A 27,653-nucleotide genomic window follows, 5' to 3' on the forward strand; every position below is an offset into this window, starting at 1 on the left:
GTGGAGGCAAAACATGACAAGACTTCAAGAATCTGAATGATCTAACCATCCGATGGGCCACCCCGATCATGTAATTTCCATTCAATTTTATAATCTTAAAAAGAAAATAAAAGATAGAATAAAAATTTTAATTATTTGATTATTTTGGATTTAGCCACCTAGGATGTTAATCAAAGGTGGGCCCCACCATGTAATACAAATAAATGAATAATAATATCGTTGATATAATTGATAGGACCTCGGAATTCAAATCACCCTAATTATATTGCAGAGTCAATACTACCAAACTCATGTGAGTAACCTAATTTGTCTCATAATCCATTAAAATTAAAATAAATCTTTTGTGAATGTTGGATTGATTTATTGATTTGAGTATTTTGATATGATAATTGTACGCTAAATTCATAGGTGAATATCTGATCAAGACAACTATGCCAAATATGAAAAATATGCATTTACATATCATCCATAATTCATTGCATTACATAATACATGGTCAATCCTAGGGGGCCTCCCTGGAAGAAATGTCGATCCTAGTAAAGCATTACCAAATGCGGGCTATGCCCAAGCCTACCAAAATGTGGAAGCCTACCCAATGGGTGGATGCGGGTTGACAACCTCCAATCCAAGCAGATAGACGATCATCCCATCTGATGCATTCATACACCATTTTACATTCATATCATTGTACATGTATTTTTGTATTATTTTAATTGCTATGATTATGAACCATACTGGGTTATATTACTAAACTTGACCAGCTTACATTTTTATTGATGAAAAAATCGTATAAAGGAGCCATTAATTAGTAGATAATGTGGCGCAAGGACCGGAAGGATCTACCATACCTGAACACGACCCATGTAAAATGTGGTCATATTTATCTGAAGATGAAATGGCAGCATTAGATCATTTCTAATTATGTGGTTTATTTGTTAGCATTTTGAGACTTTAAGAAATTATTTAGATTTATTTCTTTGAAACAATGTTAGCATGGAATAAACATCATTATAGCATATAACTGTTGGGCCGAGCGCCTAACTGTTGGGCCAAGGGTCGCGAGAGTCATATGGCCACAGCCGCCACAGTCACGCGATTGGATTAAGGCATTGATCTATCGGAGTATCTCGATTTTTCCAAACTGCTGGATGAATGGACATAATTAATCAACTTGGCTAATATTTACATTACATTGCATTGGTTACTTTGGTGATTTGGCAGTTGTGGTCACACTGAGGAAGTATTGGTCATTCGCGATCGCTAGATATTGTCGCTCGAGGGAGTGTTGTGGTGAGAGCATGCATCATATCATTGAATCATGCATTTGCATTAACTAGAGTATTTAGAATTTTGTGAATGTATGTCTTTCACTAAATTTATTCATGTGTATGATAATCTGTGTAACTTATTGTTAATGGTGCAACTGAGTTGATCACTTACTCCCACTCTGGGACGGTGTTTTAAAACACCAACCAGAACCTATCATATATGTAGGGATGACGGAGCTGGATGCACTTGAAGATGCCAGCATGGACGAAGAGGAGGAGCAAGCGTATTACCAGACTTTTGGTGGCTCCTTCTAGCTTATGTATGGACAATCGCAGGGTATGGGTCAAGGCCCTAGTCATTTTGAGACATTTTTATGGGTGGGACTAATTCCCTGTCCTGGATTTACTTGGGATTGTATTTTGGATATTCTATACATTTAACGGCACTTATTACTGTTTGTGATTTAATTACGTTTTATAGTTTATTAAACTCCCTATTTCTTATGAAATAATCCAAATGTTTTTAAAATTTAAAGCCCATTAGGGCACATGTGGTACCCGAGAATTCGGGAGCCGAGTTCCTACTAAACCCCTGAAATTTGGAGCGTTACACAACAATAATGGTTTTACAAGTATTTTATCAAACACCTTCTAAGCAACATAAAAATCAAGAAAAAAGGGTGTTGGTTTCATATACATACCTTCCTTGCAACCAGCCACACTTCTTTGAGTCATTTCATTGAACACTTGGTAAGCAACATCAATATTAAAGTAACCGAGTCATCGAACTGGTTTGAACCGAGTTCGATTCAAGCTAGGTTTAATCCGAGTCTAGTCGAGCTGGGGCTAGCTCAAACTACCTCAAACTAGGCTCGAACTCATTTTCGAGCTCAAAAAATTAGCTCGACTTAACCTGAACTCAACGTAGAACCGAGTCGAATCGAGCTTTTTTGAGTTGAGTCGAATGAGCTAACTTAGCTAGCTCGGTTCATGTACACCTCTAATCATATATACGATGTTCACATATATGAGAATAAATACTTTTTAAAAACAAGAATCAAGCTATGATATAAAAAAATGTACATTCATACCACACACGCTCATGTTGCCCAGATAAGCATCCCACAAACTTGTTGATGTGGACTCTGTTACAGATGTTATAGTTCTACCCGATACAATATTCTCAATCAACTTGTAAAGATTGATACTCCCTTGCGCTTTCATCATTACAAGAGCCTCTTTAAAAACTTTAAGTATCCGATCAAAACCAATGAACTTGCACCCAAGTGTCTCTAGTGCTCCAAGAGATATAAGATTCTTCCTGAGGTCATGAACGTGTCTCACATCTATCAAGATATGATCTATCCCATCAAACATATTCATGTGCACTGAATCGATACCAATCACCTTACAGGCAATGTTATTACCCATAAAAACCTGTCATTGCCCATAAAAACTTGTCCACCTTCATACTTGTTGTAATTAGTAAACCAATCTCTGTAAGAAGTCATATGGTACAAGGCTCCCTAATTCAAAATTCAGTCGTATTGAGGTAACCAGATTTGGATACGGTTAAGACATTACCACTATCCACCTCCTCATTAGATTGTGTTATATTAGCCTCCTTCGTCATTTTATCAGACTTTTCTCCCTTCTAAGCCTTGGGATTTTTATAATCATTTTTCATGTGTCTTGTCATACCACAATTCCAGCACTTCATCTTGCCATTCCATTTCGATTTGGACTGCGATCAAGAATTTCCCTTCTCATGTTCAAAATCCATTCCCCTTCCAACTAACGCATCTATAGAGGTACCCTTGCCACTGTCTTTCTTTCTCAATTGCTTCTTATGAAGAGTTGAGATAACAGTTTCAATATCGATGGTTTCCCTACCATGGATCAGTGTGTCTACTAAATTTTCGAAAGATGATGGAAGTAAAATTAAGAAAATCAAGGCTTGATCTTTCTCTTCGATCTCAACATCCACATTTGTCAGTTTATATATCAATTCACGAAGAGCGCTCTTGTGTTTGTTGATATCTAATCCCTCTATCATCTTGAGATTGTAGAATTGTTTCTTAACATACATATGACTTCCCAAGAATTTCTTCATATACAAACTGTCAAGATTTGTCCATACTCCTAAGGCGATCTTTTAATCCAAGACATTATAAACCACATTGTACGTTAGACACAATTGGATTAAGGTTGTATCCCTCTAATCGAGTTCATCCTACTCTTCATTAGTCATATATACAAGATGCTTCGCATTGCCAAGGAGAACATGTTGCAATCCTTGTTGAACTAAAATGACTCTCATCTTCATCTTCACCTTCCATAGTTCAAAATTATTTCTACCGATGAACTTATTTTCATACTTAGCATTAGATCCTTTATCAACATGTTTTAATTTATAACTCAAAACCCTAACTTTAGCTCTTATACCACTTGTTGGGGATTGCAGGCAAGCAAACATGAATTTAAACTAACAAGATGAAATCAAATGAAAGCAAAACGCACAAAGAATAAGTAAGTTTTATGTGGAAAAACCCTCATAGAAAAACAATTATGGTATAAAGTAATAAGCAATCCACTATGAAAGCAATATTACAAGAGATGGATGGAATTACTGATCCGAACAATCCAAAAACCTCCTTGAAATCCCTAGCTATGCTCTTAAACCCTTAGTAACATATTAAAGAACCATATGCTTACCCCAATCCCAATTACACCTGCTATATATTCTACTACAAGTAGAATAGGAAATAATTCACTTTAAAGGAATTCAATCATTTTTGTAAAGATAAATGGATTATAAGACACAATATAGCGGGGCACATACCTAAACAGAATGGTGTAGTGGAACGTATGAATCGGAATAACTTAGAGAAAACTTGAAGCATGTTGAGTAATATTGGATTGGGCTAAGAGTTGTAGACTGAAGCCATGAAAACGACATATTATCTAGTAAATAGGTCTCTATTTAAGCCAATAGACTGTAAAATTCTTAAAGAGGTGTGGAGCAGTCATGATTTTAACTACTCAGGATTGTGTATATTTAGTTACGATGCTTACTCTCATGTACCGACAGTTTAGAAAGATAAGCTAGACAAAAGAGTAAAAAAAGACTTATCTTTGTGTATTATAATGATGGTGTGAAAGGGTACAAACTATACGACCGGGTCACTCAAAGAATTACTTTCAACCGTGACATCAGATTTGATGAGGATTCTTTGTTTTGCAATGACAAAAGCAAGGAACCGAAAAAATCAACAGTGACTGATGTTGAAATTGAAAAGGGATGAGACACAGTTTGAAGCTTAGCCGTAGACAGAGATATAGGAGCAGGTGGACTAGCCACATCTCAAAAGAAATCTGCTTAGAGATCGCAAATTACCAATCAGATACAGAGATGACTCGAATGTTGCATTCACCCTCATTAAGGATGAGGGGGATTCATCTTGCTTTCAAGAAACATTAGATAGTTCTAATGCTGAGAAGTGCATGGCGTCCATGCATGACGAGATGGACTTTTTGTATAATAATAAAATATGAAAGTCGGTAGAGCATCCAATGGGGTATAAATTGATTGGTTGTAAGTGAATTTATAAGAAGAAGTATAATAAATACAAAGCAAGATTAGTCGTGAAAGGATATGCGAAGGAGGGTGTCGACTTCAGCAAGGTATTTGTATCCGTGGTTAAGTTGGTGTATATCATATTTGTATTGGTATTGGTTGCCTAATACAATTTAAAATTGGAACAGATAAATGTGAAAATTACTTTCCTACATGAAGAGTTGAATGGGCATATTTACATAAAGCAACCACAAGGGTTTGAAGTAATAGAGGTTGAGAATAAAGTTTTGCAAGTTGAGGAGGTCGTTAAACAGCTTGAAATTATTATCTCGATAATGGAAAAAAAAGTTTGAAACTTTCATGATGAGTCAGAAGTTTACCAGAAGTAAATATGATCATTATGTCTCTTTCAAGACACTAGATGATGGTTAGTTCATTATAGTGGTATTGTGCATAGATCACATGTTTATCACTAACCATAGCATGTCTGAAATCGATACGTTGATGGCTTAACTGTCACAGACGTTTGAAATGAAAGATATATAGTAGATATCCTACTACATATATGATTGCCTTGACCTAAACCCTAAGCTTTCTTCTGAATAATGTCTTATTATAGATGAAGAAAAACAGTAGATGTCTCGTGCATGTGCCATATTCGAGTGTTATTGGCAGTTCGATCTATGTCATGGTCTCTACGAGACCACATATTTCACAGGCAATAGGTGTTGTGAGTAGATACATGACTAACCTTAGCAAACAAAGATACATGGCTAACCTGACAAGAACACTGAGAGTTAGTGAAATGGTTACTTTGGTATATTCGAGGTACGGTAGACTACGTCTTAACGTTTGAAAAGTTATAAGAGATGGTTGATAAGCTATGTTGATTTGGATAATATAGGCAATGTGGATAATAGAAGTCGACTTCTGATTAGTTAATTATTTTAGTGGGTGGTGCAATCAGTTGGATGTCAAAGCTCCAATCTATAGCAGCACTTTCCATAATTGAAGCTGAGTACATGGCGGTGAAAGAAGTGTTCAAAGAAGGTGTTTGGTTGAGGTATGATAAATCAACTTGGGCTTCAGTAGGAAGCCATGCTAGTAAATTGTGACACTGAAAGCGTAATTAATTTGGTAAAAAACTATGTTTATCACTAACATACTAAACATATTGATGTTCGTCATCATTTTATCTGACATGTGCTTGAAGAATAAGATGTGACTCCAAAGAAGATCCATATAAGCGTGAATCCGACTGATATACTTACGAAAGTAGTTCCTACAGAAAAAGTTCAATTTATGTGCAACTTCTCTAAGCTTGGCGAATACTTAATGAAAACATAACGTGCATGAGAATCGATGATAAAGGTATGATGAAAGGCGATTAGAAATAATAATGGCAATGAGCAATAGAGGGTATGAAAACATAGTGGAGATGGTTGTCTAGTAGAGTGTGAGGATAGAAGACCGTGGGTATCATTATCCCCACTTCCTTCTACGGTGTGGTTCATTCGAGCTTTGGATTTGCCTCATTTTTTGGGCTCATGCCATTAAATGATGACAAAAATGGATGGACAGCGTAGACATAATACATACATAATAGAGGAGCCAGCGGAACTTTGCCACATCAATACACCATGCAATCCATGTCTGCTGGGGGGGTCCTTGCTCTTACCCGGCCGGTGGTATAATCTGGTTGAGGGTTCGAGTACCCATAGGTGGTGAAATTCCACTATACGGTGTGAGTGTGCAGGGGTGTGTGCATGTTAAATTAAAAAAAAATAAAAAAAAGTCCTCGTCTGCTGGGGTCATGTTGTCCTTGGATATGATATATTTTTTTTGGTGATCATCCATTTCTTGCGTCTAGAACAGCTCACTTGAGATGAAATTGCCAGATTTATCAGTCTGGGATTTGCATGTGGATAGGCAGGTCTCTACACACTCGTGGGGCTTGGTTGTTTAGTATGGCCCACCTGAGATGAAACTGCCTGTTTATCAGGCTGGGATCTGCATGTGTACGGGTGGATATCTGCACCCTTGGGGGTTAAGTCCCAGGTAACCTTTGTGGTATCGAAACATAGCAAAACATAGCAAGGTTTGCTGCAATATAATGAGTGAACATGGTCTTCACACCTGTGGTCCCTACAAATTTGTCTATATGTAGTGGGCCCCACATTCAATCATAGTCTGCTGACAGAGAATATGCAGCCCTAAATGAGCTATGGCCCAATTATCACAATATAAAGATGATCGTGACGGTTGGTTTTTGTTGTTGAATGTGAAAAATTGATGTTTAGCTCATCTATACCTATTTTTTCCACTAGGGTTTACATCTAAGCACCACATGCGCTCGTATTGCCAAGATCCAAGATTTTCCAATGGTAGGTACAGTGATCAGGTATATAAAAATCGGAAGCCGATTGGCTGGTGTACCACACACCACCGACCTGGCTGGTGTGGATACGCGTGTGAAGACGAGCACTGACGCCTCTCGAGCTCCGAGTCGTACAAACGGTCCAAAGGAGATCAAAGTAACATGGACCCGAAAGAAAATGATGTATTTATTATATCCACACCTTTTTACATGGTGGGTAAAACACCCAAGGGCCACCATGTTGTTGCATGGACATCCACAACGTTCATCATATGCATCCCTTAATTTTAGGCTGTGGGGCAAAAACTTATCTTGATCAATAACTCAAGTGGGCTACACCACAGGGAACATGGAAAGGTGATGCCAACCATAGGTGTGTCGAGCCTAACATGGTGTTTATGTTGGATCCAATATTTTCATCCGGAATGCTTTACTAAGATGTGAACAGACATTCCAAAAGTCAGACTGGTCCAAAACTGAGGCAGGTCACACCATGTGAACTCCGGAGGTTTTAGGCATGATATTGGTGTGGCCCACCTGAAGTTCGGATCAGCACTTGTAACTCATGCTAAATGGTTGAAATCATGGGTCTCACTTCAAGTGGTCATAAGGGATCATAAGCAGGTCCCACTTAGTGTTATCACTCAAAGATTGTAATGTTGGCCCAACACTGTACATTTCTTGAAATAATTATCAAATGAGAATGAATAAACAATAAATAAAAGGTTTTTTCTTATATCTACCTATGCGTTATGGACTAAAAATTTCTTATTTTTAACTATTTTCATAGAACCATTCACTATTTTAATAAATATATCAATATTCTGTTATATGTGCTGACTTTAAGTAAGAAATCATCATGACTTTTAAAAGAAAGTAGCTAAATGACTTTTATGCAAATTGTAGAACTCGCTTTTCAAGGTCTTACCTCATTTTGAAAATATTTTCTCCTGGGCTGCTCTTTCGGAGCCTACTTGAGAGTCCATGTGAAATTTACTCCGTCCATCCTTTTTGACAACTTACTGATGTAGAGTGGGTTGCGGGCAATTTCATGACCATGGACCAAAAAAGATCTGATAGGGGAGACGGAAGTGTATTTTAATAAATATATCGATATTCTGTTATATGTGCTGACTTTAAATAAGGAATCATCATGAGTTTTAAAAGAAAGTGGCAAAATGACTTTTATGCAGTTTGTAGAACCCACTTTTCAAGGTCTTACCTCATTTTGAAAATATTTTGAACGGGACTACTCTTTTGGAGCCTACTTGAGAGTCCATGTGAAATTCACTTCTTCCATCCTTTTTGACAACTTATTGATGTAGGGTGGGTTGCAGACAATTTCATGGCCATGATGGACCAGAAAAGATCTGATCAAATACAGAAGTGATCAGGACCGTTAGAACTTTAAAATAGGCATATCTCACAAACTGAAATGAGTTATCGGATGATGTGCCATATATGATTTTGAGCAGGAGAAGCTACTTTAGCCAATCAACCCTACTATGCTAGGTAGCCCACCGAATTTGCAAGATTCCATCATATCCACAGTCGAAATTCTAATTTATTTTCATCTTTACTATTTTAGTAAGTTTTAGTTTTACTGTAACTTTTCATCTACTAAGCTTTAAGAATTGTATCCAATCTAAAAGGTGCTTAAAAAATTAGGAGAATAACATGGTTAAGCCAAATAGGACACTTACTATTTTTACCGAAAATCATGAGGTCTAGTAGAAATCACGAATGTCTATAAATAATAAGTTTACTATTTACAGTAAGTCACAATTTTAAGGAGTTTTTGTTGTACTTTGATTCCGAAACTTCTTTCTAAGGTTCATAACATTATTTAAAGGTATGGAAAATCATTTTTAAGCATCAAGCAATTTATTTCAAATTTTTAGAATTACTTTTAGTTTATATCTTTCCTCCTAAATTCAAGGCAGTCTATAAGTAGTCCGGAGAAGTTTCATAAATTTGGAGTAGTTATCCCACCTCATCATGCCCATCCCTGCATCACTCATGGAAGGACATAGGGTAGAGTTTAAAACATGGAAAGGTTAGGATCGTCGGATCACTCAGCATTTAATTAGTCCCAGTTTACTCGGGAGTCTACCGGAGGGAAAATGTACTCTTCACCTACAACAGTTCCTTTCTCACCTAGAATAGTCCGTTTTGGACAATTGCAACTGTTCACGATTGGATGGATCACCGTTCATGTGAATGGTTTGGATTTAGTGCCACGTGGGATACAAAGATGAGCCGTCTGGCTAAGATCCACTAGATAAATGGTCTGGATCTACAACTGACTCCATGTTTACGGTGGTGATGCAAGGATGGTATCTGGTCCTCCTTTTGATCTTTCCTACACGAGTTTTTTACTCACTGATACAATCAAGAAGCTGTGTAGTGCTGTGGCCCATCATGGATGGAAAGATGGGATAAAGATCGTCTCCATCCAACATCCACCTCAGAATCACGTGTGGCCCACCAAATCTATTGATACTATATAGTTTTTTTAGCAGTCATTTTGTGCCGCGGGCAATTAGATGATGCTGCATTTTCAATAACACCTATGCATAGTGGGACCCACCGTATTAGCCACCAGTATCACTCAAAGACAGGCCCACTTGTAGGGAATATTCAGGGAAAAACCAAAAGGCCAATCTTGTGAGCCCACATTTGTACATTAACCCATTTCCAGTGGAGAATAAATAATAAATAAATAATAATTCTTAAAAAGAAAAGTAAAAAGAAAAACAAGTGCTAAGGAGTGTATTTATAAATCCTAATATGGCAGTTAGACTAAAATTTGATCTGATGGTTCGCTGATCCAGGCCGTTAATCCAATGATCCCACAGCATGAATGGACTGACTGAAAAATTCCCTCCAATGGGACAATCTAAACCCTTCAATCTGCATACCATCAATAAATTGTCCAGGAAGAAATAGAGAAACAACAGCTGAACATAATCAATATGCAAAAATCAAGATTAGTGAGGCATATATCAATTCATCTTGGGGCCCATCATATCAACTGCCTTATTCAGGAAACATAGGCCTCAAAAAATCAAAACGAATTAAAACCCATGCTTAGAGAGTAAAATATCATGAAAAGTTGGAACAAAAAATAATATCATGAAATTATGGTACCCAATTTTATATGTATCACAACTGAGCAAGGTCCACTGGTACTCCTGATCACATTATCCAACCCTTATGGCAATGCAGACTATTTATCAATAAGGCACACTTTATAAAATTCTTACAATTTCTTGATATTTTGTACAACCAAACACGTCCTAAAGAGTAAAAACCCCCCAAAATGTTACAAGATCTTTTATTACCTACGATCCCCACAAAGTTCTGAGCAATGTTTGCAACAACCATCTTCAACAGCTTCAAAGATCAAAAGGGAATTCAAAGAAGAAGCAAAAGATAGTGGTTGCACTGAGAGAGAGAGAGAGAGAGAGAGAGAGAGAGAGAGAGAGAGAGAGAGAACTAGTGGCATTTGAGAGAGAGGAGGGAGATAACTAGTGGGGTTTTGTATTCTCTTTTATAGTTGTGAAGCAGAAATGGAGTCCTAATTAACCTTAATAATTATAGAGATATAAGAAGAGAATTGAAATCTATTACAACTATTGAATCATTGGGTTTTGATGCCGAAACGACTATATAGGACATGGATCCAAAGGATGCAGGTTTGAAAGGTTGCATTGTATGGTATTGGTGAGAAATCCTCAATTGCTCTTTTCTTCCAAATCCTAAAGAGCATCGGCCTGCAACCATCGTTCCAACCTGTAACTCAATGGGGCAAAATGCTACATATTAATTGGTGAACACATAGATCAGACAACAAGGTTGGGAGTAAATGGAGGTAAATTGAGGTAAATGTGGGGGATTGGGAATAAATTAAGGTAAATTGAGGTGAATGGGGGTAATTGAGAGTTAATTGAGGTAAATGGAGGGAATTGGGAGTAAATGAAGGTACATTAAGGTAAATGAGGTTGAGTTATATTTGAAACAATGCAATTATCGACTACATCATTAAAATCAAACCAATAAAATGATCCAAACCATCCAAAGGTCAGCCATATAAATGGATGGTTAAGAAAAAGTTGGCAAGTTGCTTGTTTATGATCCTTATATTTCTCTCCCACCCAAGGCTCAAAATTTCCTCAGTTTTGGCTAAAGTATATATTTCAATGAGCTTATTACAATCATTAATTAAATATTACATTAATTTGTGATATTAAAGATGATTTAGGATATTACATATGTTCTTGTGAATATAATGAAAATTTTCCATGCATTCCATTTCCTTCCATTTACTCATATTCAAACAGAATATCAAAATTTCTTTAATTTACTTCCATTTAAATACAACTAAATAAGTCATTTACTCACATTTCATTTACCTTCGATTACAAGCTCCCAAACGAACCCAAAGATTTCAACATCATCCACACGTCGGACTTCTTACAAACGAAACAGTGTGCTAAATGAACGACTATAAAAAACAAACTGAGCTTCTTGAAAATGTTTCACTACCAAGTGCAATCCGATGTGATCAAAGCCGCACGATTGATCATGGTCGGTACAATCATATGATCATTTGGATGAGAGGGAAATGGTATGAAGTTCAGATGATTCACTGCTGGGGCCAACTGTGGAAGCCAATGCCGGAAGCTGCACTTCTAACTTGGTCTTCTCATCATCATCCCACACCGTTGAGCTGTAGTAGCAACCATAGAGAATCAATTGGGCTGCACCAAACAATACGCCCAACCCATTTGGAATCTGCAATGAATTGAAAGTTACAGTAATTAGGTCAGGTTAATAGAAGTTAGGGCAATTAGTTTTCATCTTAAATACATTTGAGGAAGTTTAACTTTGGATAGTGCATACATTGAATGTTGGTGTATACGATATTTACTACGGTGAAGTCATTTAAGTACAAAGTGGGCTTGGTATAGCAACTGTCCTTGATAGATTAGACCAAATAACTAGTGCAAGAAACATTCCCCATTAGTTGATCATGTCAATTAGATCATCCCATGGCTGGGATTTGATGGATGATATTACGGCAGTCCAATGATTTAGCCAAGGCCCACAAAATGAACAATTTGGATTGCCCGAAAGGTAGGTTATCACACACAATGATTGCCAATCAATGGAAGTGCATGCCTAATGTAGAACACCCATAGAGAGAATCCTTGACCAGTGATGTAAAGTGGGACCCATCTACTATTTGATCAAGTGGGCCTCACTTCAGCAGTTCACACCCACACCAAAGTTTCCCTATGGGTGTTTCAGATATGAGCCATTTTTCCTTAGTTGTAAAAAGATTTACCAGCATGAAGAGGTCGAATTCGATGAAGGCGTAAGCCATCCAACATATAGCGTTGAGGAAGCCAGTCAGTGAGAGAGAGAAGGGCATGTATTTCACGCTCTTGGTCTATATAACCATCCTCTGCAACAACCCCATAAAACACAAACAATCAAGAGTCATGGGTTGGTAACTAATGTAGAGTTGGTGGGGTCCAGCGGCCATAGTGGTAGACAGACTCGATTTCAACACTGAAATCATGGGATGGAGTCGCCATGTGGTGTGGGTGCATCTGTGTATGTCCTTATGTAAAAATTAAAAATTAAATAAAAGGAAAAAAAAAAAACCTTACATCCACGCCCTCTATGTGTGTTTTGATGGCTCATTTAAAGCATGAATAAAAAATTGAAGGAGATCCAATCTCATTGGACCATGCCACAGGAAACAGTGGTGATTGACAATAAAAAACTTTTGTGGGCCACAAAAGTTTTGAATCACGCAGATATTTATGTGGTCCTTTCATCCAGGTCTTTGTGACCTTATAAACAGAGTGGATGGAAAATAAACATTCCGGTCGCCCCCAAGAAGTTTGTAATGGTTGGCATGATCCCAAAAATGATATGAGAAAATGAATAGACAGCATGGATGTAGGGCACATACAACATGGTGGGCCATCAGCCAGGGATCCACCAGTGAAGCTACTATGTCCATGTAGTTTCAACCAGAATAAATAAACAGGTGACCTGGGTCGATCTGGGCCATTGCTGCCCCTTTGTCCATGTAGAGAAGTATGGCTACTTACCATGACAAAAAGAGGTGAAGCGTACATGCAAATGTTGAAGATGACACACACGATCCCGACTATCAATGACCGCTTCGTGTGAGTGTGCGCACATGTGAGTGTGACCGTAACTACCACTGCCATTAACACCACCTCCCCAGCCATGATCTTGAGCACGTACAACTGTAAATGTAAATGTTTAAAAATACGTTATTTGATTTGTTATCTTAGCATTTGATCAACGACCTTTAATATGGACAGTCAAGAGCATCGAATCAATGTGAATTCCATATGATAGCCAAGAAATGTATTATGAACTTAATGGACAGTTCAGATCACTTGATATACTCCCCAAGTGAACTTATGCAACTGGGAGCTACAATAACTCACAGTGCTCCAAGAACACTTGTCGGAAAAATGAGACCCAGACCAGTGAACCGATATCACAACCAACCTGGTATACACTAGGACTCGACCCGAACCTGAACTGTTAAATGGTTTGGGCTGGCCCACAAAGTATGGCACTGCGGCCTGATAATCAGACATGTTCAATAATCTGGCGAGCCCCATTTAGGCAATCAAAATGGCTATAGGTGGGTCCCACCCAAAGAATGGTTCGGATCTCATACATGTTATGATCATAAAAGCACGTACTCTTTGCTTTTTGGGGGCATAGATGAAGTAGATGGTTAGATAGATGATCTCCAGGAATATTCCAATGCTATTGATGGTCACGATGAGTAGGCTGTTGGGGTGCACGATAGGAAGGCCGTAGAAAACCCAAAGCATGCAGGTTTGAAACACCCAAAAATAAAATCTTTTCATTGAATATGTCTACCACTTACATGTACCTTTAATTGGGTGTCCATCATGTGGGTCCCACATTCAATGTGGGCTGTCCATCATGCAGGGCGACCTTTGATATGCACCGAACATCATGTGAATGTCCACATCCAATCTCTCTCTCTCTCTCTCTCTCTCTCTCTCTTGAAAAACTAAATTTCTTTTATTTCTGATGATATTTTTATTCTTACTAATGTTTGTGTTTCCATTCAATTGAAAACAAATAATTAGAATGCTATGATCCAACTTTTAATTTTAAATGCATCATAAAGTATCATAAATCTTGAGAAGATCCAGGGTTCTAGTTTAGATATGGAATGATAAAGCATTTCCATCTTCGTTTTTTTTAATGGGTTGAGTTCTTAATGAATCATGAGGCAAAAAAGATCTTTCTTATCAATTGTTTGTAATCATTAATTAGAGTTTCGGATCTTCTAGTTGATTTATTAATTGTATCATTATAACGTATCTACTGTGGACCCCATGATTTGAACGGTTTGATTTGATTTAGATGTAGGCCAAATATAGAATATCAATTTTATTTTTTTATTTTTTAAGAAAAGGTGTGGTCCATATCGGAGGGGGCCCACCAACTTCATAAATGACAAAAAGAGAATATACAACCTGAGGTATTTTGGGCGGGAACGCATTACAAAAGAAGGACCACCCATATCCTATACAATTGAACAACCTCCAAAAGCAAAGACCACCCTATGAACCCAAGGAACAAATCTAATGGACCCAGTGCCCTCTTTCTCTAAGAATATCAGAACTCTGATCTGCCTCGTGAGGTCTCGTTCATGCGAGAAGAGAAAGGACGATTGGCGTTCGCTGGTCAGGCGGGCCAGGCTGTCAGCCGGACCATTTCGGAAACCCATTAAAGTTCATAAAAAATCCCTTGAATATGTTTAAACGAGAAACGTAACAAACCGTTACACTTGTATCGTTGCGTGCATGAAAATTTCACGTGCAACTTCGTTTTGCCTCTGTCGCGACTCACGATGCCGCATGTGTCGCATCCATTGGAGCCCACGAGTTGAGATGACCATTTATTTGAACCGTTCATGATCTTGCCACTACCATATATAAGCATTTACATATAATAATCACTCTTCAATGGTGATCCTAACCATTGATTTTTAGAGTTGAAAGTGAGCCACTGAAAATTTTCCTTTTATTGTTCTAATTTCATCTACAGAGGGTGATAGCCAAAATCATGTAATTTTTATGGTGGCTGAATATCATAGAGTTCAAAACGTGGATAGGTTAGGATCATCCGATCACTCAGCATTTTTTTTTAAAGGAAGGAAAATGTACTCTTCACCTACAACTCTTCATTTCCCACCGTGGATCGCTTGTGTAGAAATCCAAGCCGTGCAAGAGATAACTGGATCATGAGGGTCACTTTAAACAAAAACTGTCAGGCCCACCATTTCCACGGATCGGATATTCTAAAAATGTTAAATATGGGCAACGATTGTTATTTTGGCAACATTCAGGTATTACGTGGGAACAGGAAAAAGAAAAAAGAAAAAAGAAACTTACACAGGAGAGATGAACAAACCGAAGGATATGATATTTCCTGTAAAGACGAATATTCAAGAAAATGTTATTTATTAACTAAAAATAATTGAAACAGATGGCAAAAACAGGTTTTAAAAAAAAAAAAAAAAAATCAACGGGGAAGCATAGAAAACAAAAATCTCTCTGATGTGATCATCATAACCATCTGAAAGTCTGTTTTGGACAATTGCAACCGTTTAAGCAAACGATTGGATCGATCAGGTGGGACTGGGTCAGCTGAAAGAGTTCACCGCCAGCTCTTAGGGCAGTTGTGTAGTCAGTAAGGTTATACGTGGGTCCGCTTGCTGTTGTACATCCCTTGCTCTTTCATAAATAAATTTTAAAGATTGGATGGATCACGTGAATGGTTTGTATTTAGTATCATGTGGATTGAGGCTATCAGGTAAATAAATGTGATACACAGATGTCTGGCTAGGATGCACTAGATAAATGGTCCGGATCCACAACTGACTTCATATGCACGGTGGTGATGCAAGGATGCATGGTACGTGGACCTCCTTTTGATATTTTCTAGTTGAGTTTTTCACGCACCAATACAATCAAGCAGCTGTGTAGTTGTGTGGCCCACCATGGATGGAAAGAGGGGATGAAGATAGTCTCCATCTATCGAACATCCACCCCAGAATCACGTGTGGCCCACTGAGTCTGCTGAGTCTATATAGCGGCAATCAGATGCCTAGGATTGTTTGATGGGGAATCCTTTGCAATCCCACCAATACGTAGTGGGACCCACCGTGTCAGTCATCAGGATGACTTAAAGACAGGCCCACTTGTACGGAATAATCAGGCAATCTTTTGGGCGCGTACATTTCCACATTTCCCCGTTTCCAGGCGAGAGTACTAAATAATAAATAATAATAATAATAATAATTCTTAAAAAGAAAGGGGGAAAAAAAAAAGAGCAAGTGTTGGGGAGTGTAATTGTAAATTCTTAAGATGGCAGTCAGACTAAAATTTGAGATCATGGTTCGCTGATCCAGGCCGTTAATCCAATGATCCCACAGCATGGATGGACTATGAATGAAAAATTCCCTCCAATGGGACAATCCAAATCCTTCAATCAGCATACCATCAATAAGCTGTGGAGAAAGAAATAGAGAAACAACAGCTGAACATACTCAACATGCAAAATTCAAGAGGATGGATAGGATTTACTATCTAGAAGATTAGTGAGCATATATCAATCCATCTCGGGGCTCATCATATCAACTGCATGCCTTGTACAGGAAACATAGGCCTCAAAAATTATAAACGAATGAAAACCCACATAGAGAGAGAGAGTAAAATATCATGAAAGTTGAAGCAAAACATATCGTGAAATTTCTTGATATTTGGTGCAACCAAACACGACCGAAAGAGTTAAAAAAACCCCAAAATGTTACAAAATCTTTTGTTACCTACGACCCCCACAACGTTCTGAGCAATGTTTGCAGCAACCATCTTCAACGGCTTCAAAGATCAAAAGGGAACTCAAAGAAGAAGTAAAAGATAGTGGTTGCACTCAGAGAGAGAGAGAGAGAGAGAGAGAGAGAGAGAGAGAGAGAGAGAGAGAGCAAGTGGGGTTTGAGAGAGAAATGAGGGAGATAACTAGTGGTTTTGTATTCTCTTTTATAGGAGTTGTGAAGTAGAAATATTGGAGTCCTAATCTTAATGAGTATAGAGATATAAGAAGAGAATTGAAATCTATTACAACTATCGAATCGTTGGGTTTTGGTGTTGAATGTGAACAGCTGATTTTTTACACCCTCCGTTCATACGTACCTGAACTCAGAACAGCTAAGCCCCACGTGCTCATGTCACCAAGATCCCAGATTTTCCAATGGAAGGTACAGCGATTTGACAAGAAAAATCATGCCATTTGTTTCTCAGGAGCGATATGAATCAAATCAGCCGCAGAAATGATTTTTAGGTAGGCACCCATTTCCTCTATCTAGTGTGGCCCACCTGAGATGAAATAGACTGATTTTCAGGCTGGGATTTGCATGTGGACGGCTAGGTCTGCGCATGCTTGTGTCTGAGACAGCCTTCGTTGTTTTTTGCTACAATGGGGGTCAACGTACTTCAGTTATGGTCATGTTTTCCATGATTATCATTCGTTAGACACCGATTTTTTCCGCGTTCATTCATTTCTTCTGTCTACAATAGCCTAGTTGAGATGACACTGCCTGATTATCTGGCTGATATTTGCATGTGGACAGCTGGATCTCTACAAACTTGTGGGGTGAAGTCCTAGGTAATTTATGTTTCCTACGATGGGATAACGTAACGTACGATGGCTGGGTTATTTTTATTTCATGATTATATTTTTTTCTTGTTTCGGTGGACATTTATTTCTTTTATCCAGTGTGGTCCACCTGAGATGATGTGGCTGATTATCAGGCTGGGATTTGCATGTGGACATCTAGGCTTCTACCGGCTTGTGGGATTAGGTGCTAGGCAACTTCTATTTTGAAATATAGCAAGGTTTACTACAATGGGCCAACTTAAAAAATAAATAAAAATTTAACAACAGACTATTTGTATAAATCAGGAACAGGCCGAGAACGGTTGATAACAAAAAGGGAATGGGCCCTCCTATCACATGGACTGAAAGAAGCTAAGATAGCACAGACTGGGCTTAGGCTAGTCGCAGGGAACCTAGGCCGATTTTATCAAGGAACAGGAGACCTTTGATAGAGGCCGGAAGGGCGTCTCAAGAGAGGAAAGTGGTGTTAGACTAGGACGCGCTCCCAAGACTGGCCAAACCGTCGGCGACCGAGTTCTCTTCTCTAGGCATATGAGAAATTTTTAGTTGGAGTAGGAGAGGAGGGAGAATCTCGCCTTCCAGTAACAGATTGGCCAGCAGACGTTAGCAGGATCGGAAAGGGCCTTCACCACTACCATGGAATTGCTAGCTACTTGAATTTTGGAGTAGCCTAGATGATGGGCCAGCGTGAGACTGTCCAAGATGGCTTTGGACTCAGCCCTAGTATTTGTGCCAATGTTGTAGCCATGAGAAATCCAAATAGGAATTTTCCTGATTCATCTCGCCCAACGCCGCCACCTCCCGAAGGCCCCGAGTTCCCTCTGGGGGATCCATCAACGTTCAGTTTAATCCAGCCCGAAGGAGGCTTGCACCATTTTACAATGGAGATGATTGGAAAAATAGGCTGAGTAGAAGGGATGCGCCAGCCTTTGCTCATGATAGAAACCAATTTATGGAGTATTCTAGGGGCTAGAAGAATGGAGCAGACGAGCTGAGCCCAAAATAAAATTCCTTGCACAATTTGTGAAGTACCGGATGTTGAATTGCCAAAGTGATTGGAGTTCCTGGCTTTCCACAATTCCCAGAAAATGAAAATGGGAATCAGGCCTTTGAGTGGGTTCGCTGACGCCTGGGATGCATTCCACCATTGTGAAGCACGGCCGGCCGCTGTGGGGAGCAAGGGCTGGGGGATCCCATAATCCGCTCGGAAGCATTCCCATACTCTGCTGGCTTGTTAACCCATGGCAAAGAGATGGTCCACCAATTCGCAATTGGGGGAGGAAGGCGGGGGCAGCATGAACACTTGGATGTTATGTTAATGCCTTTGCCTTGAATATTGACGTCTACTGTGACCATGTTGTGGAGGATTTTTCAGGTGAGGAGGGAGAGTTTTGGCGGAACCTTGGGGTGCCACACCCATGCTGACCAACTTTTCCTGGGTGCTGCTAGCCTGATACTCTGCCATGCCAAAGTAGTTGATAGATCCCCATTCCCTGCTGACTACCAAATGCGTCTGTCTTCCACATCAGACATGCAGAAACCTCCCTCCACGACATTGTCCACAATGGCTTGGGGAAGGATGTGCAAGGCCTTGGCCCTCTCAATCCAACCTGTCGGGCCGATCCAGTCATGGACACTAGCTGGAGGTTGGGCCTGCTAATGCAGTTGCAACAATGGGCCAACTTACTGTAGTTGGTGTCATGTTTTCAATATTTATATGATCGGCTTCAACCTATATGAGGATTCGAATGAAAATTATTGTGTTGGACTACTTCATTTATTCTTTGAATGTGGACCATCTATATATATATATATATATATATATATATATATATATATATATATATATATATATATAAAGCCTTTGTCAGAAAGATGTGGTTTGGCTAGTGACACCGCCACCACCCAGGCGGCTAGTGGTCAGTGCTATGTGGACCCATCATGATGTATGTGTTTTATCCACGTCATTCATCCATTTTGAAAGATACTTTTAGGTCTTGATCCCAAAAATGAGGTAGATATAAATCTCAGTGGACCACACCATGGGAAAACGGTATTGATTGAATGTCCACCATTAAAAATCTCCTAGGGCCCATTGTAATGGTTATTTGACAACTAACATGTTGATTAGGTCATACAGACTTGGATGAAGGGAAAAAATCTATATTAGCTTGATCCAAAACTTGTGGCCCCTAAGAAGTTTTTAATGGTGGGCGTTCAATCAAAACTGTGCAGTCCACTTGAGATTTGGATCAACATCATTTTTGGGATCATACCATAAAATGATATGGAAGAATCACTACACCAAAATTGCAGATTTGCGACGGACCATATCCGTCGTAAAAGTAAATAAACGACGGATTTCATTTGTCACTGTTTACCGTCTTCCCCCGACGGTTAACGTCTGTCTTATATTATCGACGGATAAGATCCGTCACAAAAATAAAAAATAAAATCCATTGCTAAATTTCGAAAAAACCCGCCTTTATTGTTCGTTATTAAAAATATTAGTGATGGATAAGGTCCGTCGCTAATATGAGGGGAGCGACGGACCCAAAATCTGTCGAATTTCAACTTGTTCAGAAATTAGCGACGGATGTGGTCCGTCAATAAAAATCTGTAAATTTAAAAAAAATAATAAAAAAAAAGATCATCAGATTTTATTTTTTTATTAATCATACACTTGATAGTCATTCAAAAAATAATTCATCTCATTGTTTAATAAGAATTCTATTCACAAAATAAATCTTATTCACTTGATTGTTTAATAAGAATCCTATTCATCAAACTAAAAAGTTCAATCATACTGAAAATAACAACTCCCTGCCAAAGCATTATATGATACCTCATATGACAAATACATGCACATAAATGGAATCCACTAAATATGATACCTCATATAATAGCATATAACCATTGACTTGCAAAAGCCTACAAGTCCCTAATGAAATCTAATATATACTTGCATACTTTTAGGAGACGGGAGCTTTTGATGGGACACTTCTTTCTTCCAGCTTGAATCCATAGCTTTGTCTACCATGGGAACATATTCATCAAACTCTGAGAACCCTGCTCTTCCAAATTAAAGAAGCATGTCAAAAACTACTGCTAGACAGTGTCACAATATTTCTAGAAGACGGAACATTAATTAATTAAATACAAATAGAAGAAAAGCCTCATTGAGAGTACATGAATCTTTGAAGTGGTTTTTGTATCAATAAAAGACTTCACTGTGCTCCACAGCAGCCTAAAACCAGGGTCAGCATTGATGATAAACATTTGGCACAATGTCTGTACAAGAGCAAGTCCAATGTTATAGGCAAGCAATATCTAGATGCACATTTCCATTAACAACGAGAATTCCTATTTAATTTCTGGTTTGAACCAAATTATGATTACAAGTGACATCAGGACTCCAAACGAGAATTCCTATTTTATTTCTGGTTTGAACGATTACAAGTGATATCAGGACTCCATAATTAAGACTGCAATTTCTAATACAATTCTGCTTTATAAAACAATGTATATAGAAAGATGTTGGACGAATCAAGACATACAGATTTCTTTTCTTGGCAATATATGTTGGTGACTTCCTGAAAGCGTGTTAAGGCCTACACAAATATCAGGAGTTGGAACAATCTAATTATATTCATATATTTGTTTCAAATAAATAGATAAATAATGAAATCCTTAGCACTGCCTATCTGGTCAACATCCACATACCTGGAAATGTAATGGATTTATTTGGCGGGAGAGGATCCACCTGCACTGCCTATCTAGTTGAGATCCACATACCTGTTAGCCCAATATCTTCATTTGAAACTATCATGCAACTTTTTCTTTTTGTAGAATGAGAACCAAATAATTGCAACAAATTCGATATACTTAATGTAAAAACTTTCCATCAACCCATAGATCTGTAATAAGAATCTTGCCATCACCTTGACCAATAACACAAACAGGATCATCTTGTAGCAGTCATAAAGCAAAACAAAGTAAATCAGCCGCAATTAAGCAATAAATAAATAAGATAGTGCTAGAGCTTCAAGCACAATGAGTTGAAATTGGACATGTGGTCAGTTAATCAATCTAGACCATCCAATTGGTCAACTTACATTCCATTGTCAATGTGAAAAAACACTCCAATCAGATGATCCTATTCCTACAAAGGAAGCTGGCCACGGACGTCGGTGCTCTAAAGGAAATTGTGTGTTTGAACCCTCAATGTTTCTACATTTTATAAAATAAAACACTCTTCAGGTGAGTGACTTGGTTCAAGTTGTTCCCAGTTGAACGAGTCATGAGTCGAGTTGATGAGTAACACCAAGTTGAGACTCAGTCTCACGGTCAAGTTTACCACATGTTTACCTTGATTTCTAATATTCTGGCACGAGCTTAAATTCATACATTAAGCAAGTTTGTATTCCCTAGTAGTTGATATAAAAGCCAGTTTTTTTCCCCCACTCTTAGTCTTGTCAACCCATATAGACATATTTTGAGGAATATATTTGTAGCCCAAATACACAGTTCACTTGGGCAGATTTGAGACCATAACACACTGTCCACCTGGACACATTTGAGCTCCAAACTTTTATCCACAATGGACAGCTTTGAGGCCCAATCTCGCTGTCCAAAACGGACAAATTTGGCTCCAATGTCATTGTCTAAATTGGACAGATTTGGGGTCCAATCTCGCCAAAGCAAATAGATTTGGAGTCCATTCTTGGGTATCCTTGAACGTCTGATTGGAGGTCTATTTTGGACTGAGAAGGCTGGCCTAAAATGATTCAGATCCAAAACTCAAGTGAGCCACATGATAGGAAGAAGTGGGTAGGGAAATGCCTACCATTGAAACCTCCCAGCAGTCCACCATGATATCTATATGCCATCAATACAGTTCATAAGTTCATTCCCACTGGGATGAACTGAAAACACATGATCCAAAACTTCTATGGACCCACAATTGTTTCAATGGTGGATATTTGATCCTCACTTTTCCTGTCATGGGGCCTACTTGAGTTTTGGGTCTGCTTATTTTTGGGCCCTTGTTTCAACATGATCTGGAAAAGTAGATGGATTGGATTTCTCACAAACATAAGAGGGCCCTTTAAATGGCTATGAAAGCCTTTGGGGAGCTTCCTGCTATGGGAGCTAGGTGGGGCCCACTTTGAAGTTTGTGAGAAATCCACCTAGGCCATCCATTTTTCTGGATCATGTTAGGACATAAGGCCAAAAATGAGGTAGATCCAACATTCAAGTGGGCCTTGAGAAGTGAAAAAAGTGGGTAAGGAAATGCCTACTGATGAAACCCATGACCTCGTGTTGAAACTCTCGTGAGTCCACCTTGACTAAGTTGCACTGCATTAGTTTCTAAACTTTATAACAAGTCTATCCTCCAATTCTCAAGGGCCTGTCTGTACGTGGCTGAAATCCCGACCTTCTGGGAGTTTCAATGCCAAATATAAGTATTTGGAAGAGATACTGGAGCTGCATGCTAAGTTAGCATGCAACTGGTTGCGGGTGATTAGTTCTCTATGTAAAAGGACTGATCACCAACAATTGGCTATATGCCAACTTAGCAGGCAGCCCTGTCTTTCCTACCAATATGTCGTATGAGTAGGACATCTGACCCATGCAAAAGTTGGGCAATCCATCAAGATCACCCGTCTCAAAAATGAGGCTGATCTACTCATTAGATTTCAATCTTGTGGCCCACCTGAAGAATGAACCTGTTTGATTTTGTGCCGGGTGGACTTCATGGTGGGACACATTTTGTGTGGCCTGGATGTCCTACAAAATTGGGGCTGCATGCCAAGTTAGCATGCAGCTGGCTGTAGGTGATATATATATATATATATATATATATATATATATACACACACATACATACACGGTGCTCGACCTCATCACGCACATCACTGCATCATATTCAAAACATTGAACCTACCACATTAGAATGCTAAGAGGTGGAGATACTTGGCTTCATGGCCTTCCAGTACTAAAATGGGACCATTACCTTAGGTGGGCCACTCCATCAATGCAAACATAGGAAAAGGTCAAAGTCACTACAAGCTACAGCTCGTTGATTTGGCTTTTCTATTGCTGTTTGGCAGTGACATAGGACAACCTAACTTTTCAAGTTGTGGCTCAAAAATACATGGTTAGGAAAAGGAGTGCAGCAAAAGTATGAGACAATTCCAAGGCATGGTCCAAATCATTGGACAATGGATCAACTTGTTGATCAAAACAAAATTAGAGTATGCATATGAGGATCATATAAATGCTCTGAGTAAAGATTCTCAAAAAAATTTAAATCCATGATATATATTATATTTTTTACCACATATAAAAAATATTGGACCTAGTATTATCTATTACATACTAGTAACATATAACCAATATTGGAGCACCATACCATAAGCTACAAGAATTTCATGTCCCCTTAAACAAGGTATCCTCCAATGATTTTTATATATATATATATATATATATATATATATATATATATATATATATATATATATATATATATATATATATATATATATATATATATATATATATATATATATATATTATAAGTTCTTTATTTTCATTTACATTTGCAAATACATTCATTATCCATCCAACTATCAACAACATTTACAATAAATAAAAGATATCCAACCAACTCTTAATAATAATTTGCAACTTAACCTACTAGGAACCGTCATGCACCATAATGTCTAACGGCAAAGCGGGTTCTAAGGAGTTACAAGTTGACCCTGACGACAGCATATAAATGAAGTGATAAAGATATAAATAATTCAAGACTAATTTAAAGTTTCGAGAACTTACATCCACCTCACTCTTAGTGCCAAGTAGTCCTGATGAAAATGCATCCACACTACAAGAAGAGAAAAAATAAATAAAAAAAGAATTTGTGGCTGCACTGATACAGTCTAGTATGAACGGCTACTTACATACCCAATGTTCAGAAGATTGGGATCAAGCCACTACATAGTTCTTAATATTTAAATCAGAACATTTTATACATAAGCAAAGAAAAAATCAAAACAAATCATATTAGAAATATGTGTACCTTATGTTATGCATGAGAAGATGAAAAGCTGAAACAAATCACAACATTAATCTATGTAGATTAGTCAAGCAAAACTGCTAAATAATTCAAGATAAAGATTTAGTCAAATAATATCCAAAATAACCTCAAATACAATCCACGTCCTGACCAAATTTAAAAAGTATGTTCTTGACTTAAGAAAAGTTTCAAGTAAACTCCTTTAATATCTATGTTTTCGTCAACACTCTACACCAAACGATAACATCACCCACGTCGCAATCGGCTAATGTCTTGTCCTCAACGTCACCAAACACATCCGCACTAGGAACTTCAACAACATCCAATATAACTTTGATGCAATATGAAGGGATGCCTGCATTATCTCTAAGCAGACGCCCACGTGCAACAACTCGACTACAAATATCTGTCAAACGATAGATTTGTTCCACCCGTAGAGGTAGAGGTGGAGGGTGAAGCCGACTCATCAGTTGATGTTGACATGTTCAAATGTTCCAATGCATGCACAATATCTTGGTACTAACAGATATCAACACCATTACTACTGAGTCAAGTTTGAAACATAAACAACCAGGCCCTGGCCAATGGCCCACGGCTGCAACCAAATTATCAAAATAATGCTATATATTCATATATACTATATATAAAACATTATATCAACTGCATACATCACCATTGTCTTTGTAATAATATGCATATTTAAAAGCTAAGGTTACATTTACTGTATAACAGATCAAACAACAAAATAGAACAAAAAATGAAAGAAGATATTTGCATCACTCAGGGTTACCTGTGAGGAGAGACTGATCTAGAATGTGAACGAACAGGCCTGCGAATAGGTGAGCGGCTGCGCCGGCGGACAGGAAGTGACCTCCTTGGTGGGCTGCAAGCTCGTCTAGGGGGAGAACTATACGAAATAATAGATTCCATGAGAATAACTGTGGTACTAAGTGAAGCTTAACAATAAATTCTCTGTAGCTCAAAATTAAAATGCAGACCTTACCAACAAAATATATCCCTAATTAAGAATAGGTATTAAAAACCTCATTATTGGCAAATATAAATAGAGTAACCATATTATTTTGAGAGAAGATAACTGAGTTATGGTAGAATAACTCAATTCTTTTAAGGGAAGATAAATTGAACAGTCTCAACAACCCCATGAGTTTTCAAAAATAAAAAATCCTACTTCCCCTGCTAAATCATAAACATATAATGCCCAGACATGCCCCACAAGGGCATGCTCCTTCAATTGTGGAAAAGCAAATATTTGGAGGACAATGCAACAGAAAATGTGATTTTAATGTTGGATATCCAATCAATATTGTTTTCCTATGATGTGGTCCACCTTTGGTTTATATCCCTATATTTTTTTATCAAGCCCTAAATGATCTATAAAAATGGATGAACATAATGGATGAAATACATACATCATGGTGGGGCCCACATAACACCGAATACTAGCCAACGGGTTGATGGCAGGGGGAGTAGCCAACCCGTTCCCATCCACACTGGTATTTGTGGTGTAGTCCATTTAATCTTTTGGTATGATTCATTTTTTGGATAATTCTCTAAAATGATCTCAAAAAATGGATAAACGGTGTGGGTTGATACCAAATTTTCAGTAAATCCAAAGCTCAAGTGGACCATGCCACATGAAACAGTGCGGAATAATGATTTCCATCGTTGATACCTTCCTTGGGCCTACAGTAATGTTTATTTGCCATCCAACCTGTTCATAATATCAAAAAGACATGGATGAAGAGAAAACACAAACATGAGCTTGATCCAAAACTTTTGTGCCCTCTAAGAATTTTTCAATGATAGAGGTTCAATCACACTATTTCTTGTGGTGTGGTCCACTTGATCTTCGGATATGCTTCCCTTTTGTTCTCTACACCTAAAATTATCTGTTAACATGGATGAACAGAGTGGATAAAATAAATAAATGCAGACCCCGCAGAGTTTACTCAATATGCTAAGGGTATTAAGTTACTCAGTACGCAATCAGCTTCCGTTAGAATACTACCCCGCCTAAACGGTAATCCTTCTAGGCAGTGCTATGTGGGGCCCACCATAATGTGAGTGTTTTATCCATCCCATTCATTATATGTGTCCCACTTGGATGAGTGATCAGACCAAGTTTCAATCGCATCCAAAACTCACGTGGGCCCCACCAACTGCTTTTATATATTTTAGGATGTCTTCACATAGTTTTAGATGGGATAGCCCACCTGAGTTTCATACACATGATTTTTGAAACATCTCATAACCTAGAGGGGACACATCAAATGCATGGTGTTGATGTTCGACACACATCATGATGGGCCCATAAAACTTACTAACATCAATTCTTAGGTTTTCACAAGGTCAGTAAATTATGTCACAATTTTAGTCAGAATATTTGGTCCATTTTACATGTTTGGTCTATTCACTCTATTTTATTGATCAATACCCTTAATTTGACTAGTTACTCGCCCCAATCAGGCTGCATATGAGAAATATTGGGCATACAAGATTGCTCAACAAATTGAGTGAAATTTGATTTAAACATCTGAAATTATTTACTCTTCA

General features: G+C 38.2%; 1 long non-coding RNA gene and 1 pseudogene across 2 annotated transcripts; both read right to left on the minus strand.

Moving 5' to 3' along the window:
- LOC131228043 (uncharacterized) overlaps positions 1-27,653 on the minus strand; it is a 67,261-nt pseudogene that overhangs the window by 15,915 nt on the left and 23,693 nt on the right.
- On the minus strand, positions 20,758-22,162 carry LOC131237750 (uncharacterized). 2 transcript variants are annotated; one of them, XR_009167393.1, is made up of 4 exons: positions 21,725-22,162; positions 21,559-21,612; positions 21,191-21,292; positions 20,758-21,070 (listed from the first exon to the last, which is right to left on the minus strand). It is a non-coding gene; the product is annotated as an uncharacterized LOC131237750 (long non-coding RNA). The 2 variants fall into 2 exon arrangements; XR_009167392.1 differs by having other exon boundaries at positions 20,758-21,292.

This window comes from Magnolia sinica, chromosome 2 (genome assembly GCF_029962835.1).
Source record: "Magnolia sinica isolate HGM2019 chromosome 2, MsV1, whole genome shotgun sequence".
Taxonomy (NCBI): Eukaryota; Viridiplantae; Streptophyta; class Magnoliopsida; order Magnoliales; family Magnoliaceae; genus Magnolia; species Magnolia sinica.